Genomic DNA, 15,247 nt, shown 5'->3' with positions numbered 1-15,247 from the left:
TCGGCTATATGGCTGTTTCCACATCCCTTCAGCTGGACACTGAGCAGTGAACCACCTGCTCCACTGTCCATAGCAGCCCTGGGAAGCTGCAGTTCCACTTCCAACCTAACCAAAGAGGATGGTTCTCCTCTTTCAGGGGATACTGCCGGTGTCTTCCATCTCACATACTTTTGTCTCAGATCCTCTGGGTTCCTAATTACGCTCTGCCATGCAACACCTCTTGTACTTTTTATGACAGAGAGCTCTTCCACTGTATTTCATTATTTGTACCTGAATGTCTTTGGAGAAGAATGTTTGTACATTTTTCTTTCCTTTGCCTTAAGGTGCCTAGCACGCCAGAGGTGATGAGTACATGTTTGCTGAGTGATTATGTGGCTCTGGCTAGAGTTCCTATGCCTTCATCCAGCCACAACACATTGGTGAGCATACAGGACACACTCAGTGGACCACCCCGCCGTGTTCTTCCATCAGAATTTTGTACCATCCCCCATGCTTCTCTCATTCACAAGACAATCACACCTTCAGTGGAGAGAAGAATAGAGCTGAATAGGTAAGAAGAAAGTGTGTTTTGAATGAGGGGGTGAGAAGAGAGAGGGTCACTGAGGGAGGGGTGACTGGGAGAGACAGTGGTCAAAGGGGAAAAGCAGGGAATGGTTCCTACTCTAAGCAGTGGCTCCAGGGCACCCTCCACATGGCTCTCTCAGGACTTTGAATGCCCTCCGTGCTGGGCACTGTGCTCCATGGTATTGATACAATTCAGCCCTTGCTGTCTTGGCTCATAGAGGTTAAGACACATGTTCCAGATTATGAGGTTAACAAGAGACAAGCCAGACTCAAGTCCTGGGTTTCCTAATTCCTGACCCTGTTTCTTTTCCACAGCAGCCACTGTAGAACATAATCTAAAACCTAAGCAATCATCACCACCCTCCATCATGGCCCACATTGCCTGGGCAGAAATGTGCCTTCTTTGTTTATGGCCCCAAAGTTTGTTAGCACCGCCATTATCTCAAAACCTTTGGTGGCATTTTAGGTGTCAACCCAACATTCTAGGGAGATGAACTGTGGTACCTGAGAGAATTCCCTTCTGGGTTAACTTGGGTTCCTGGGATGCCCAGGAACCCCGTTCAATGCCCTGTCCCCACAGGAAGTCCACCATAAAGTGATTTTGTGACTACTTCTCCAGGAGGCACAAGTGTAGGATGTTTACAGCTTGGCTTGTCAGGCGAGGACACAGTGAGTCACGAGCATGGCGTCGCAGAGCTGAGGGGTGCCCATGCTGGGTGGTCCCAGGTGGAACTGAGCCCACAGAACTGCAGTGAGAGTTCTACAGGCACCAGACCAGGTTCCTGGCAGACTCAGGCAGGAGGAGCTAAGCAATTTGGACAACCCACGTCCCCAGGGTCTCACCATGCACTTCACTCATGAAAGGGGCTCAATAAAATCAGCGGCTACTAAACTGTTCTCTTAGTCCCAGGACACTTTCTAAAAGAACACAATACCAAGAAGGATAAAAATAATAATAAAGCAAATCTTGGCAGAGCTCCTCTGTTTCAAAGGGGCCCTGGGCTGTGATGGAGGCCTGAAATTCTTCCCTGCTCGGCCCGATGAGCCTGAAGGCAGCTCCATGGGATGGACCCCTGGGGCCCCACAGAACCCAGCTGGGAGAACAGTGGGATCTCTCGCAATCCTTTCCTCCCCAACACTCTAAAGTCTGATTATAAAACCCTTATCAATTATGAAGTCTTGAATCTCACTTGGCTGTTATTAACCTGTTACCCATCTTCTTAATTCCAATGATAGCAATGAAGGCCCACTGTTCAGGATGTAATAAGGAACATCTGGACTTATTTCTTCCCTGAGGGATTTTAATCCAGGGATGTTTGTGTGCTCTATACTATAGAGTCTACAGCATACCTTGTGGTGCTGCACAACTACAGCTAGCACAGGCCCCATCACTGTCCTCCCCAAATATGGCTTCATGCCCCTGAGCATCCCAGTTGCTCTTCGGTGGGTATTGGTTGGATTCCCTGCACATCAGCCTTGAACGGGAGCTTCTTGCACTATTCTAGCACCTGGGGCAGTGCTGGCTGGGCCTCCTTTCTGGCAGTAGTCATGTTCTTTGTTGTAGCTTCCATACTTGGCTCCCGAATGTCCCGGGTTATATTCCATACCTGTAGGTCTGCTGTCACTCATCTCTCTTACTACCTTCCAGGAAATGAAGTATTTGTTTAAATTAAGTACAGTAACATTATAGACCAGGGGTGGGCAAACTTTTTGACTCGAGGGCCACAATGGGTTCTTAAACTGGACCGGAGGGCCGGAACAAAAGCATGGATGAAGTGTTTGTGTGAACTAATATAAGTTCAAAGTAAACATCATCACATAAAAGGGTAGGGTCTTTTTTTTTTAGTTTTATTCATTTCAAATGGGCCGGATCCGGCCCACGGGCCGTAGTTTGCCCATGGCTGTTATAGACTGAATGCTTGTGTCCTCCCCCCACCAAATTCATATGTTGAAATCCTACCCTGGGAAGTGATGGAATTCAGAGGTGGCCCTTTGGGAAGTAATTAGATTAAATGAGGCCATGAGGATGGAGTCCCCTTTCTGCTCTCTGCCCTGTGAGGGACAGCAGTGTCTGCAACCCAGAAGAGGGCTCTCACCAGAACCCAAATGTGCTGCCACCCTGATCTTGGACTTCCAGCCTCCAGAACTGTGAGGAATAAATGTCTGTTGTGTATAAGCAGCCCCATATATGGTACTTTGTTACAGGAGCCCCAATTGACCAAGACAAGTATCAAAACAAATTTTGGCATTCCCTGCTGGCTGTGAAAACACAGATACTTAGAAGAGCCAGGCGGGTTCAAAAAACAAACAAACAAAACAAAAAAACACAGATGTCTGGTCCCTGTCCCTGTACACTCAGTCAGTAGGCTGGGGTTGAGGATGGGGGGCTGATTTATATATTTTAACAAACTTCCCAGGTGATTGTAATGCACACCAAGGCTTGTGAATCAAGAGTCCAGCTTGTGCTCACCTCCTTCATGGAGCCTTTCTGACCACCCCACCCTCTTCCTAAGCCCTAAACTAGATCCTCTTCCTCCTCCATGGTCCCAAAACATGCTTAGCTTACTTCTATCTCAGGACAAATCACATTGTACTGTAATTATGTCTACCTATCTTCCTCCTCCCCCAGAAATACCGGAAGTTGCTCTGGAATAAAAATGAGCCACTCATCTCTTAGTATCCCTTTAAAGTGCTAAGTTCCTTCATGCAAAGAGTTTGCAACATAGAAATTAAGACCTAAACAGGTTTAAAGAATAGTGCAATTTAAGGAGCATGCCATCATGCAAGTACCATATATTGGAAATAATATGGATTAATTACCAATAAGAAATAACAAAAGTAACAGCTAATGCTTATTGAGGTGCTCTGGGATCCACCCTCATAATTTCATGGTGCATAGAAACTTCCTAAGCTGAGAAGGAAGCATCTATTATATTCAGCAGTTTAACCAAGATCAACTGTAGGTGCATGTTTCTTAATGATCATTAAAAGTTAGTAACTCAGGTACGTGTTCCACATGAACCCATTCATTACAACCCATGGGTAAATGCTGTTTTTGTCAAGCAAGTCGCTTGAAAACCACTGATATTTCAAAGAGCCCAAGAGAAAGACTTAGTTAAGAAAAAGAATCATCTTGCAATACAAATTGTGACCTTCCATCCTCTTTTTTTCCAGAAATACAGTTTTTGTACATGAGGTTTTCATACAGAAATGGACACCTCAGTTGTTGGTGTTGGCATCACTGCATTGTATTGCCACTATTAAGATAAATAACTGTAGCTACAGCATGATAAGGTTTATATATGTCTAATTTCCCCACCTCTCGATGGAGAAGTATCTACCCCAAAAGGAACAGGCCCACCAAACGTGGTAAATTTACACAACCTCTTTAGAATTTCAATCCTCTCCTCACTGTCATATTAAAAGAGTCCCCCTGGGACACTGGGACACTGGATTGTTTTAGTCCTATAGCTGAATCTTATTTGGCCAAACAGAACAGTCTTTAATTCCCCCAGAGGACTCCCACAGGAAGCCAGTGTAGGTGTGATCTGAGCGTGCTGATGATCAAAGAGAGAAACCAACTTTTGTGCCAGCAACTCTTGATTATTCAGGGGCGGATGATCCAATTTGTGGATTAGCTGGGCCTCTTGGCTTTCCTGATTTCACTGATCATTAGCCCATGGCCCCCTTGGGCCAGGAAGATAAAAGGAGTGCCAGGCAAAGCGGTCCAGTGGCTTCTTGGCCAATCCTGTGAAAGGGGGCAGGGCAGAGAGGCAGTCATATGTAATGGGGAAAATGAGGTTTAGGGATTATCCTGATTTCAATGTGCTGGTTTCTCCATAGCTCCCTGGCCCTCCACCCGAGTCCCTGCGGCTACACAATGGACACTTTACCTCAGATGGAGTGGGGCAGAGGAACAGAGTCCAGTGGGTTCCGAATGTGATATTTCCAGTGCCTGGGGGGCAGGGTGTGAAGTTGCCCTTCATAGGCATGAGCTGCTCAGAGCCGCAGGCTCCTCATCATTTCTGTGCTAGTGGGTCAGGGCTGGCATGGGGCAGGGTGGCTTTTACACAGAATATCTCTGTACCAGGAACAGCAATGCTTTTAACCTGAGGAGAAGATTTCATCCTCTTAGAAAGTACTTTCTGGGGTTCTGCAAGCTTCTAAAGAGAAGGAGGAGACGGAAGAGAGGATAATGAGTAAAAGGAGAGAATGAGAAGGAAGCAAGAAAGAAGAGGGAGAAAGATGGAAGGAAGGGATAGAGGAAAGGAAGGAGGGAAGAAGGGAGAAAAGAAGGAAGGAAAGGAGAGAGGAAGAGGCAGAAGGGAGAGAGGAAGAGAGAAGAGTGGGGGAAACTACAGTTCAACACAAAGGGGTTTTGATTCCAAATGACAGTCCCAAAACAGGCCTTCTCAATGCCTGTATCATACAACGAACAGGAGTTACATAGTAAATCTAGCCCCTCAGCAAAGTAAAGGCATCAGGAAAGAGGACCAGAGGGACTTGGCAGATGCAGAGAGGCAAGACCTGCCATTGCCTACTGTGTCTTTGGTGAGCTAACCTCAATCCTCAATGTCCTCATTGAATAGTCAGAATAATACAGGTGAAAATTTCTTCAAATGCTGAAAGAAATGAGACACCCCAAGTGCAGAAACCAGCCCAGTAGGGGCACATGGAAAACCTCGGATGGGTGGATAGAGTTCCAGAAGGGGGAGGTGAGCCTCGGCTCCTATAGAGATGCCCATTTCTGCATTCCCTGCTTTCTGTTCCCTGCGCCTAAGTGTATGGCTGGCTCCACCACCTCTTGGTGTTTGAATGTTCATGGTAGTAAGGCACCCTGGACCCACTGGGCTCATTTATGGATTCTGCCAGACCCATGGTCTCTAGTGACAAGGAGTCTGGTCTAGGCATTTTGAGATTTCATGTCCTGGATGACACCAGCTCATTCTGTGATATTGGAAGTCATATACATTCTCTTAATCTCTGTTGCTTTTCTTAAAATGGGAGCAAGAATTCCTCCCCTACCCATGGGAAGTTGAACAGTGTGAGCTGAAGAGTGAAAAGTGACACAAATGAAAGGGTAATGCAGGCCTGGGAATCTAAAATGTTTTTAGTTAATCAAAAGAACTTCCTAATTTTCAAAGTTATTAGCAAATATTTGATTCCTAAGGCTCTGTGTCTAGGCATGAGTCAAAGAAAGGAAGTTCAAGGAGCCAGAGGAGTAATCCCAAGAGTAACCCCCTTGCCCTCAAAGATGAGATAGGCGGTCCTCACTGGACACTTGGTAACCACGCACCGACAGCAAGCTTAGCTCAGAGCTGGAAGCCAGAGGTGCAAAGTCAACACTCCCTACCCAGAGACAGAAAAATCAAGAGCTGCAGTCCTCAAACCTTCTGGTGTCGGGATCACTCTACACACTTAGAAATTATAATGTGGGTTATCAAATTATATTTATTATATCACAAATTAAAACAAAATTTTAAGATGCAAGAACACACATTTCAACACCCATCAGAAGGATTCTGTACTCATAGGTCACGGGGCTTCTGGGAAGCTCCACTGTAGACCTGTATTCTCGTGTGTGAAAAATAATGAAGGGAATGCAGTCTTAGTATCAGTATGGAAATAGTCTTGACTTCTCAGACCCCCTTCAGGAATTTCAGGGACCCGCAGGTTCCCTGGATCACACTGTGAGAACCACAGCTCTGGTGCTGCACACACTTTGATGTGTCTACAAATCACCTGTGAATTGTGTCAAAACGCAGAATCTGATCAATAGATCTGAGATGGGTACCAAGCGTCTGCATTTCGGACAAGTCCCCAGATGACACGGCTGCTGTCGGCACTTGGACCATACTTTGAGCAGCAAGGCCATAAAGATCAGAGGGAGAGAAGTTCACCTTTGACTAAAGTGACCATAATTGTGCCTGGCCTGTGTAGCTCAGTGGTTGAGCATCAACCTATGAACCAGGAGGTCATGGTTCGATTCTTGGTCAGGGCACGTGCCCAGGTTGTGGGCTCAATCCCTGTCATACAGGAGGCAGCTAATCAATGATTCTCTGTCATCATTGATGTTTTTATCTCTCTCTCCCTTCCCCTTCTCTGAAATCAACAAAAAATACATTTTTAAAAAATAAAGTGACCATAAATTGGATCTTACAAATTGCGTATGTAATTTTAAATAGTGACAATTGGTAGGAAGATTATTCCAAGTGGAAGAGATGACATAAGCAAAGGTGCAGATGTAGAAAAATACAGGCTTGGCCAAAGTGTAGGGTCCATAAAACCCTCAAGCTACCCACTTCATCCACAAGGCCGCAGCAGTGTGTAGCTTTTTAAAAAAAATTATTTATTTATTTTTAATTTCTTTATTGATTAAGGTATTACATATGTGAGTGTGTAGCTTTTGGTCTGGGCAGAGAGGCCACTGGCCTTGGCATCTCAGTGCAAGAGGTGTTAGACCTATTTCCACCCACTTTTATCATCAACAAACATCTATTAAGCACCATGAGAAACAAGAAACTCCAGTGGACATTGATAGTCTTGCTTTTCCATCCCCACTTCAATTCCCCTTGAGAATCATCCTTTTCCCCATACTCAGTCTAAGGAGTTTGGGTGGGGTTGACCTAGGAGAAGCACATGGTCCATGTCTGGCCAATCAAAGCACAAGTTCCCTTTGTCCGAAATGATTGACTCGAGAACGCGACAGGACCAAACCAGGCCACTGAGAGCTCCTCTGGTCTTCTAATGGTTTTACAGAGAGACCATGTGGGGAGATCACCATCCTTGCAAGAGATATGCCCAAGGAGCCCTAGCTGTCTGAGTCTTCCGAGCCCAGATTACATACTCATGAGCCAAGAAGCTTTCTAGACAACCTCAGTCCCAGAATCATCTGACTATCTTCATATTCAATATTCATATTCATAACCAAAATAAATGAGTGTTGCTTTAAGCCATTGTTATGGGTGGGGTTTTAACTTTATTTTTCATTACAGTTTACATTGAATATTATTTTGTATTAGTTTTAAGTGTACAGCACAGTGGTTAGATATTCATATACTTTGCAAAGTGATCCCCCCAACCTTTCAAGTACCCACTTGCCACCATGCATATTGCAATATTATTGACTATACTCCCTATACTGTACTTTATATCCATGTGACTATTTTGCAGCTACCAATTTATACTTCTTAATCCTTCACCATTTTTTTTTACCCAGTCCCCTTACTCCCCTCCCCTCTGGCAACCATTAGTTTGTTTTCTGTATCTATGAGTCTGTTTCTATTTTGTTTGTTCATTTATTTTGCTATTTATATCTACATATAAGTGAAATCATATGGTATTTGTTTTTCTCTAACTTAATTCACTTAGCATAATATCCTCTAGGTCCATCCATGCTGTCATAAATGGTAAGATTTCATTCTTCTTTATGGCTGAGTAATATTCCATTGTATATCTGTATCATCATATTTTTATCTATTCATCTATTGATGGACACTTGGGTTACTTTCATATCTTGGCTATTATAAAGAATGCTGCAATGAACATGGGGGTGGGTATATTCTTTTGAATTAGTGTTTTTGGTCTCTTCAGATATATACCCAGAAGTAAAATAGCTGGGTCATACAGCAGTTCCATTTTTAACTATTTTAGGAACCTCCATGTTGTTTTCCATAGTGATTTCATTAATCTGCATTCCCACCAACAGTGCATGAGGGTTCCCTTCTCTACATCCTCATCAACACTTGTTATTGGTTGATTTATTGATGATGGCCATTCTGGCACATGTGAGGTAATATCTCATTGTGGTTTTAATTTGCATTTCTTCAATGATTAGTGATGTTGAGCATCTTTTTATCTGTATATTGACCATCTGTATGTACTCTTTGGAGAAGTGTCTATTCAGGTCCCTTGCCAGTTTTTTTAATTGGATATTTGGGGGGGGGGGGGGGAGTGTTGAGTTGTATGAGTTCTTTAAAATTTTTGGATATTAACCCCTTATTAGGTGCATCATTGGTGATTATGTTCTCCCATTTAGTAGGTTGTCTTTTTGTTTTGTTAATGGTTTCCTTTGCTGTGCAAAGCTTTCTGTTTGATTTAGTCCCATTTGTTTATTTTTTATTTTGTTTTCCTGGTTGCCTGAGGAGACATGTCAGAAAAAATATTGCTATGAGAGATGTCAGAAGTTTTACTGTTTATGTTTTCTTCTAGGAGTTTTATGGTTTTGAGTCTTACATTTAAGTTTTTAATCAATTTTGAGTTTATTCTTGTACATGGTATAAGAAGGTGATATAGTTTCATTTTTTACATGTATCTGTCCAATTTTTCCAGCACCATTTATTGAATAGACTTGCCCCATTGTGTATTCTTGCCTCCTGTGTCATATATTAATTGGCCATACAGTCATAAGTTTATTTCAGGGCTCTCTGTTCTGTTCCATTGACCTATGTGTCTGTTTTTATGCCAGTACCATGCTGATTTGATTAGTATAGCCTTGTAGTGTAGTGTGATACCAAGTAGCATGACACCTTCAACTTTGTTCTCCTTAAGATTGCTGTGGTTACTTAGGGTTCCATATACATTTTAAGATTACTTGCTCTAGTTCGATGAAAAATGCCATTGGTGTCTTCATAGGAATCACATTAAATCTACAGATTGCTTTGGGTAGTATGAACATCTTAACAATGTAATTCTTCCCATTCATGAGTACAACATATGCTTCCATTTATTTGTACCGCCTTCAATTTATTTCTTCAATGTTTTATAATTTTCTTAGTACAGGTCTTTCATCTCCTTGGTTACACTTATTCCTAAGTATTTTATCTATTTTTATATGATTATAAATGAGATTATTTTCTTAGTTTCTCTTTCTGATAGTTCATTTTGGTGTATAAAAATGCAACTAATTTCTAAATATTTTGTATCCTGCTACTTACTGAATTCATTTATCAGTTCTAGTAGTTTGTGTTTTTTTTATGCAATCTTTAGGGTACTCTATATATAAACGTCTTATCATCTTCAAATAGACAGTTTTACTTCTTCTTTTCCAATTTGGATGCCTTTTTTAAAAAACCCTCACCCGAGGATATTTTTCCATTGATTTTTAAAGTGAATAGAAGAGAAAGGGAAAAACAGAGAAATATCAATGTGAAAGAAGCACATCAATTGATTGCCTCCTGCGCAAACCCTAACCAGGGCCCAGGCTGGGGAGGAGCCTGCAACTGAGGTACATGCCCTTGAATGGAATTGAACCCGGGATCCTTTGGTCTACAGGCTGACAATCTATCCACTGAGTCAAACTGGCTAAGGCCCAATTTGGATGCCTTTTATTTCTTCTTCTTGTCTGACTGCTGTGGCTAGGACTTCCAGTATTATGTTGAATAAGAGTGGTGAAAATAGAGATCCCTGTCTTGTTCCTGATTTTAAGGGAAATGTTTTTCATTTCTCCCCATTGAGTATGATGTTAGCTGTGCGTTTGTCATATATGGCCTTTATTATATTGAGGTAAGTCCTGCTATTCCCACTTTGCTAAGGGTTTTTATCATAAATGGGTGCTGGATTTTGTCAAATGTTTTGAATGGTTTATTGTACAACAATAAATAACCAGAACTGGGTCTGTTTGGCTTTCCTGTTAATTCCAGGGCTAAAACAACAGGAAATGAATAAAAACCCATGGCAAGGAAAACATTGGACAAATAACAATTTCCCCAACAGTCTTTGCTTTGACCCACATGCTACTTATACGTTTTGTCAATGTGCTCTTGCTATATAGCTGCCTCAGGTAACTCATGTTCCTGAGCATCTGCCATGGGGTCCGTCATCCCGTCAGACACTTCAAACGCCATATCTTAAATCTGAACAGAGACACATCATTACCCTATTTACAGACAAGACAACTGAGGTGCAGAGAGAGCAAACACAGCTGATAAATGACGGAGCCAAGACTTTAACCCGGTTTTCAGACCCAAAGCCCATCTTTCTGAAATTCCAAGCTGCCTACCCATTAATTTCTTCTCTCTTTTGGACTTTCAAAACTCCCACAGAATTAGCACTTTCCACTGTGAGACAAGACCATAAACATGGAGACCCTTTCCCTGTTCAGCATGTCCCAGGTGGTCTCATTGCACCTCCAGACCTTGCATTCTCCTATTTTCAGAGGTCTGCGCATCCCACTCTGCCCCTCATGTGGTGCTGTTGAGAAGGAGAAGCTGTGTGGCAAAGGGAGGAAGAGGAAGGCTTTGTGGTCAGAGGTTTTGAGTAAATCCTGGCTTTGCCACTTCTAGCTGTGGGACCTCTAGGCAGTGACTGAAACGCTCTCTCCTTCCTAAAAGAGGTGTAGAGTGTGCCTACCACAGAGGCTCGTCATGAGAATTCAGCCTAGAGTCCAGGCTACAGTGGGAGCAGAGTGAGCATCCAATAAAGTGTGGTGGTTTCCATCAGGATATTGATCACTGATGTTTTACTGGCTCAGTGGTTTCTTCATCTCAGATTGTAAAGTCCTCATGGAATGAGACATTTTTAATATTTCTTCAGGCCTCCAAAGCCAGTGGTAGAGTGTTAAACATGTATTGGTGCTTGATAAATATTTGTCATCAGCCTGTCTGGTTTAAATATCGGCCCTTATATTTAACAGGGGAAGACCACAGAATGCTACAAAGCCCATGGAAAGCCACACTGGCCAACAGAGCCCTTTGATGATATAGACGGTAAAGGCATACAAGAGATATTGTGTAGGAGAGGGAGACACTTGGCAATCCTGGTACAACTTCCCCAGGCCTTAGAAAGCATGGAGCTGGCAGACCAGAATTCCAGTCCTGACAGCCACAATGACAGGGGAGCATTCGGTGAGTCTCAACCCCTGTAAGTCTCAGCTTTCTGATCTGTAAAGTGGGGATAGCAATTCCTATAAGGGATTGTGGTGATTAAATGAGACGCTTAATGGAAAGCATACTGTATGTTGGCATGGGTAGGCACTCATAAAAGGAAATGATTATTATTGGCTGTACATTTGAGAGTAAAATCCCTAGTTTACTCACTTTACATGGCAGTTTTTGTTGTTGTTGTTTGGGTTTTTTGTTTTTTGTTTGTTAATCCTCACCCAAGGATATTTTTCCATTGATTTTTAGAGAGAGTGGAAGGGAGAGGGAGAGACAGAGAGAAACATTGATATGAGAGAGACACATCCATTGGTTGCCTCCTGCATGAACCCCAATCAGGGCTGAGGAACCTGCAACTGAGGTACATGCCCTTGACTGGAATCCAACCCAGGACCCTTCTGTCCATGGGCCAATGCTCTATCTATTGAGCCAAACTGGCTAGGGCTACATGGCAGTTTTGTAAGTCAAGTAAGGATGGGTGGCATGATGCTTTAAAATATTAATAAAGTTCAACACAAGTGAAGTTATTAAAATCCAGAATAAAGTCTAAATCATAGGCCATAAATATTCTTTCTGTTTGCATATGCAAAGCAGAACACAGAATATAAGGAAGAAACTGTGGTAAAATTCAGAGAAAGAGTTGCATCAGTGATCCATTAGCCTGGATCTGGAAAGGGCCTTTGAGAGATTCAACTCACCTCATTTTTCAGATGAGGAAACCAAGAGTAGAGGGTGCCATGCATGGGCTGGCCACACAACCTTGTTGGCATGAACAGGAAGGAAACTCTGGATCTAAATGCTTTTCCACTATTTTCCATCCTCTGGCCTGCATTGGCTATGTGATGATTCAGGTATCTTCCTTCTGGAACATTCTCGAGGAAAGCATTGTGTGCAACTGAAAAATAAGTAAATAAATGCCAGATCAGTTTTAACACCGGAACATTCTCTCATGCCTGTGAGTTGCAGGGGAAATGCCTCTGGGATATCTTTCTCTAACTTCTTTCCTCAATAATGCTATAAAAGTTGAAATCAATGCTAAGGAAGAATAGTGTGTCTTGGGGGAAATGCGCTTTCTACAGGCTGCTTCTCTGTCCGTCCCACACAGGCCCTGAGTTCTGAGATCCTGGCTTTAAGTCTAGCTGAGGCTCAGAAAGCTCTTCGACTTTGGAAAAAGCTCATCACTGTTGGTATCTGAGTTGCTCAGTTTTTATGAAGCTCTCAATGTTTTAATCACTCTGCATGTAATGTTGAATTTAAATGTTATTTTAATTCCTCGCACATAACAAGGCTGCCTATTTTCCCTGGTCACCCAGGCTTAAAGGCCCACTCACTTCTGACCTGCTGCTGTGCCTTGAGCCCTAAGTCCATCCAATTCTGCTACCATCCCTCTGCCACTGGTCTGCAGCAGCCTCACACCTCATGCCTGCCATAGTCTCCCCACTGGGACCCAGAATGCATGCTTTCTCCCTAACCCCAAACCTGCCTGGGCGTCAGCCCTAGATTCACCCTCTGCAAATGCCCCCTCAAATGGTCACTTCAGGGCTTCCCTTATCCACAGGCTAAAGTCTAAAAGTCTTAGCCTGGTGGTAGCTCTCTCCTCCTTCATTCCTGCCTTAATCTCCCTCCGTCCCCTGAAATATGAATTTGCCCTTGGCTTGTGATGGTGAATACATGCTGTTGTCTGCATCTTCAGTGCCTTCTCCCACCTCTGCTTCTTACACTCTCAGCCAGCCTTTGGCTCCCAGCAACTCCAAGGCTACTTCTGCCCTGAAGTCTCTGCAGGTTACTGCACCAGATATTCCATGTTCCCTTGTCAGACCTTCTCCTGGAACCTCAGACTGAGCGCCGCCTTGCTGTATCCACACCCTTGCCTGTCTCAGGGCCCCTCCCAGAAGACATATTCCCTCCGGGCAGAGACATTTCATTCTCCATCCTTCCACAACACAAAGCATTTGCCTTCCACATTCTAGAATCTAGATGCTTGATAATTATCTTTTGATTGAATAAAAAGGGAAAGCAAACAATAAGAACACACACTCTTTTTTTAACCCAGTGATTTCCAAGACTCCCAACAGAATCCAGTAGACTACAGATTGAGTTCATCAATTCTGATTCTTCTCTGGATGTTAATTTGAAAGTCCACTGGCTGCCTCTGTGCCTCAGTTTCCCCATCTGTGACCACATGACAAAAAGACTTCTTCCTAACCTACTTTACCAGGCTATTTATTTTCACCTAAAAGGTGGCAATGACATGCTTGTTTTGTCTTATGCCTTATTTTTTAAGCAGGCTAAGTGCACAGAGACCTGAGGGACTCTGTTTGGAAGGGAAAGAACCTGGGTCCGTTGCTTGGAGTGCACTGCCAGCCCACAAGCAGAAGACAGGTTCTCTCACCAACCGGAAAGGAACAGCTGTGGTGACAGATGTTGGTGGCACTGATTATTCCAGGGCTGTTTGCCTGCAGATTTCCCAGGCAGTCTTGGCTTTTTTAAGTCAGTCTCCTTTGATGGGTTTCCTCAAGTCTTGGGGGTGACAACAAACCTCCCTGTCATTTCATTTGCTTCCTCTCTCTGCTCCACAAGCACACAGATAAAGGACACCCACCCACCCAGGCAAGCGCGCCCATCGACCTCAGAATGCATTTTGAACATAAAAGGCCTGGGGGCCAGAAACCCTCGTTCCTCTTTAGATTGCTTCTTGTAGGTTTGTGTTGAGCGGCGGGAGGTGAGGGTGTCAGACTAAACCACTCCAAGGCCAATTTCTCCAAAAGATGTGCAAAGTTCTGATCCCACCAAAGACTTCAACTGAATACCAAAAAAGGGGTGTCTTTGTTCCCTCCAAAGAGAGTATTTACTTTGAGCTGCTAAAGTGAATTAATGAAAGGAAACGACACCTTCCGTGTTGGGGGAGGGGTGGTGAATGAAATCCAAAGGGAGGGGAGCTCTCCTTCCCTCCCCTCAAATGGGGGGAATGGGCGGATGAGGACGGAGGGTGGCGGGGCGGGCAGATCCCATAGGGTTTTCTGAATTAGACCCTGCTACAAAACGGGCTCCTCTTTCCCGGGATGAAAAGTCGCCTCCTGGTCCTGTGAGGCCCATGTATATGCAAGCAGCGCGGAGTGATCACGGCCTAAAATAGGAAACCATTCGCTTGATCTTTTGCTTCAATCCTATTAGCGGCCCCCTGGAGCTGGAGAGAGATACCAGCCTGTCATGTCCCTGTTGCTGTGACGACCCTGTTTTCATAGAACAAGAAAGAGAAATGGGAGTGATTGGCAGACCTCGCTGGCCCCCGTATGTAACACAAAGGGCGACAAAACGAAGAGGAAGTGAGGCCCTTCTCGAGGTCTGACGCCGCTTAACCCTGCACCGCGGTCCACCTGGCCCGGCGCCCCCGCCCGTCTCCTCCCCGGGAAGGGAGGTGTCCCTGGCGCTCAAAGAGCACTACTTTTTTGTTTAATTGCGAATGACACCACTTTTTTAAATGCCTGTCTAATATCAACTCCTGGAGAAAAAAAATGTGAGAGGCGCCTGGAAACCAGTGAAGGAGCCGCGGGGCGCTCCCAGCCCAGGCGCGGCGACGCCGTCTGCAGGGCGCTGTGTGCCCGTCGGGGGCCGGGCCGGGGCCGGGCCGGGTGCATCCAGCCATCTGGTGCCGGACTTCAGCTCGCCGGCCTGAAAAGGCCGCCTGCCTTTTCGGTTTTCGCTCCAGGCTCCTCCGATTCCCGCTAAAGTGGCAGAAAAGTGCAAAATGCTATTTGCGCTCATTTTCTCCATCAGATGCGGCCTGGACGGGGCGGGCGGGGGCC

This window comes from Myotis yumanensis, unplaced genomic scaffold, assembly GCF_028538775.1.
Source record: "Myotis yumanensis isolate MYYU_CA2020_CCGP unplaced genomic scaffold, mMyoYum1.0.hap1 SCAF_8, whole genome shotgun sequence".
Classification (NCBI taxonomy): Eukaryota; Metazoa; Chordata; class Mammalia; order Chiroptera; family Vespertilionidae; genus Myotis; species Myotis yumanensis.
The sequence above is the reverse complement of the archived record's forward strand: the minus strand, read 5'-3'. Positions refer to the sequence as shown.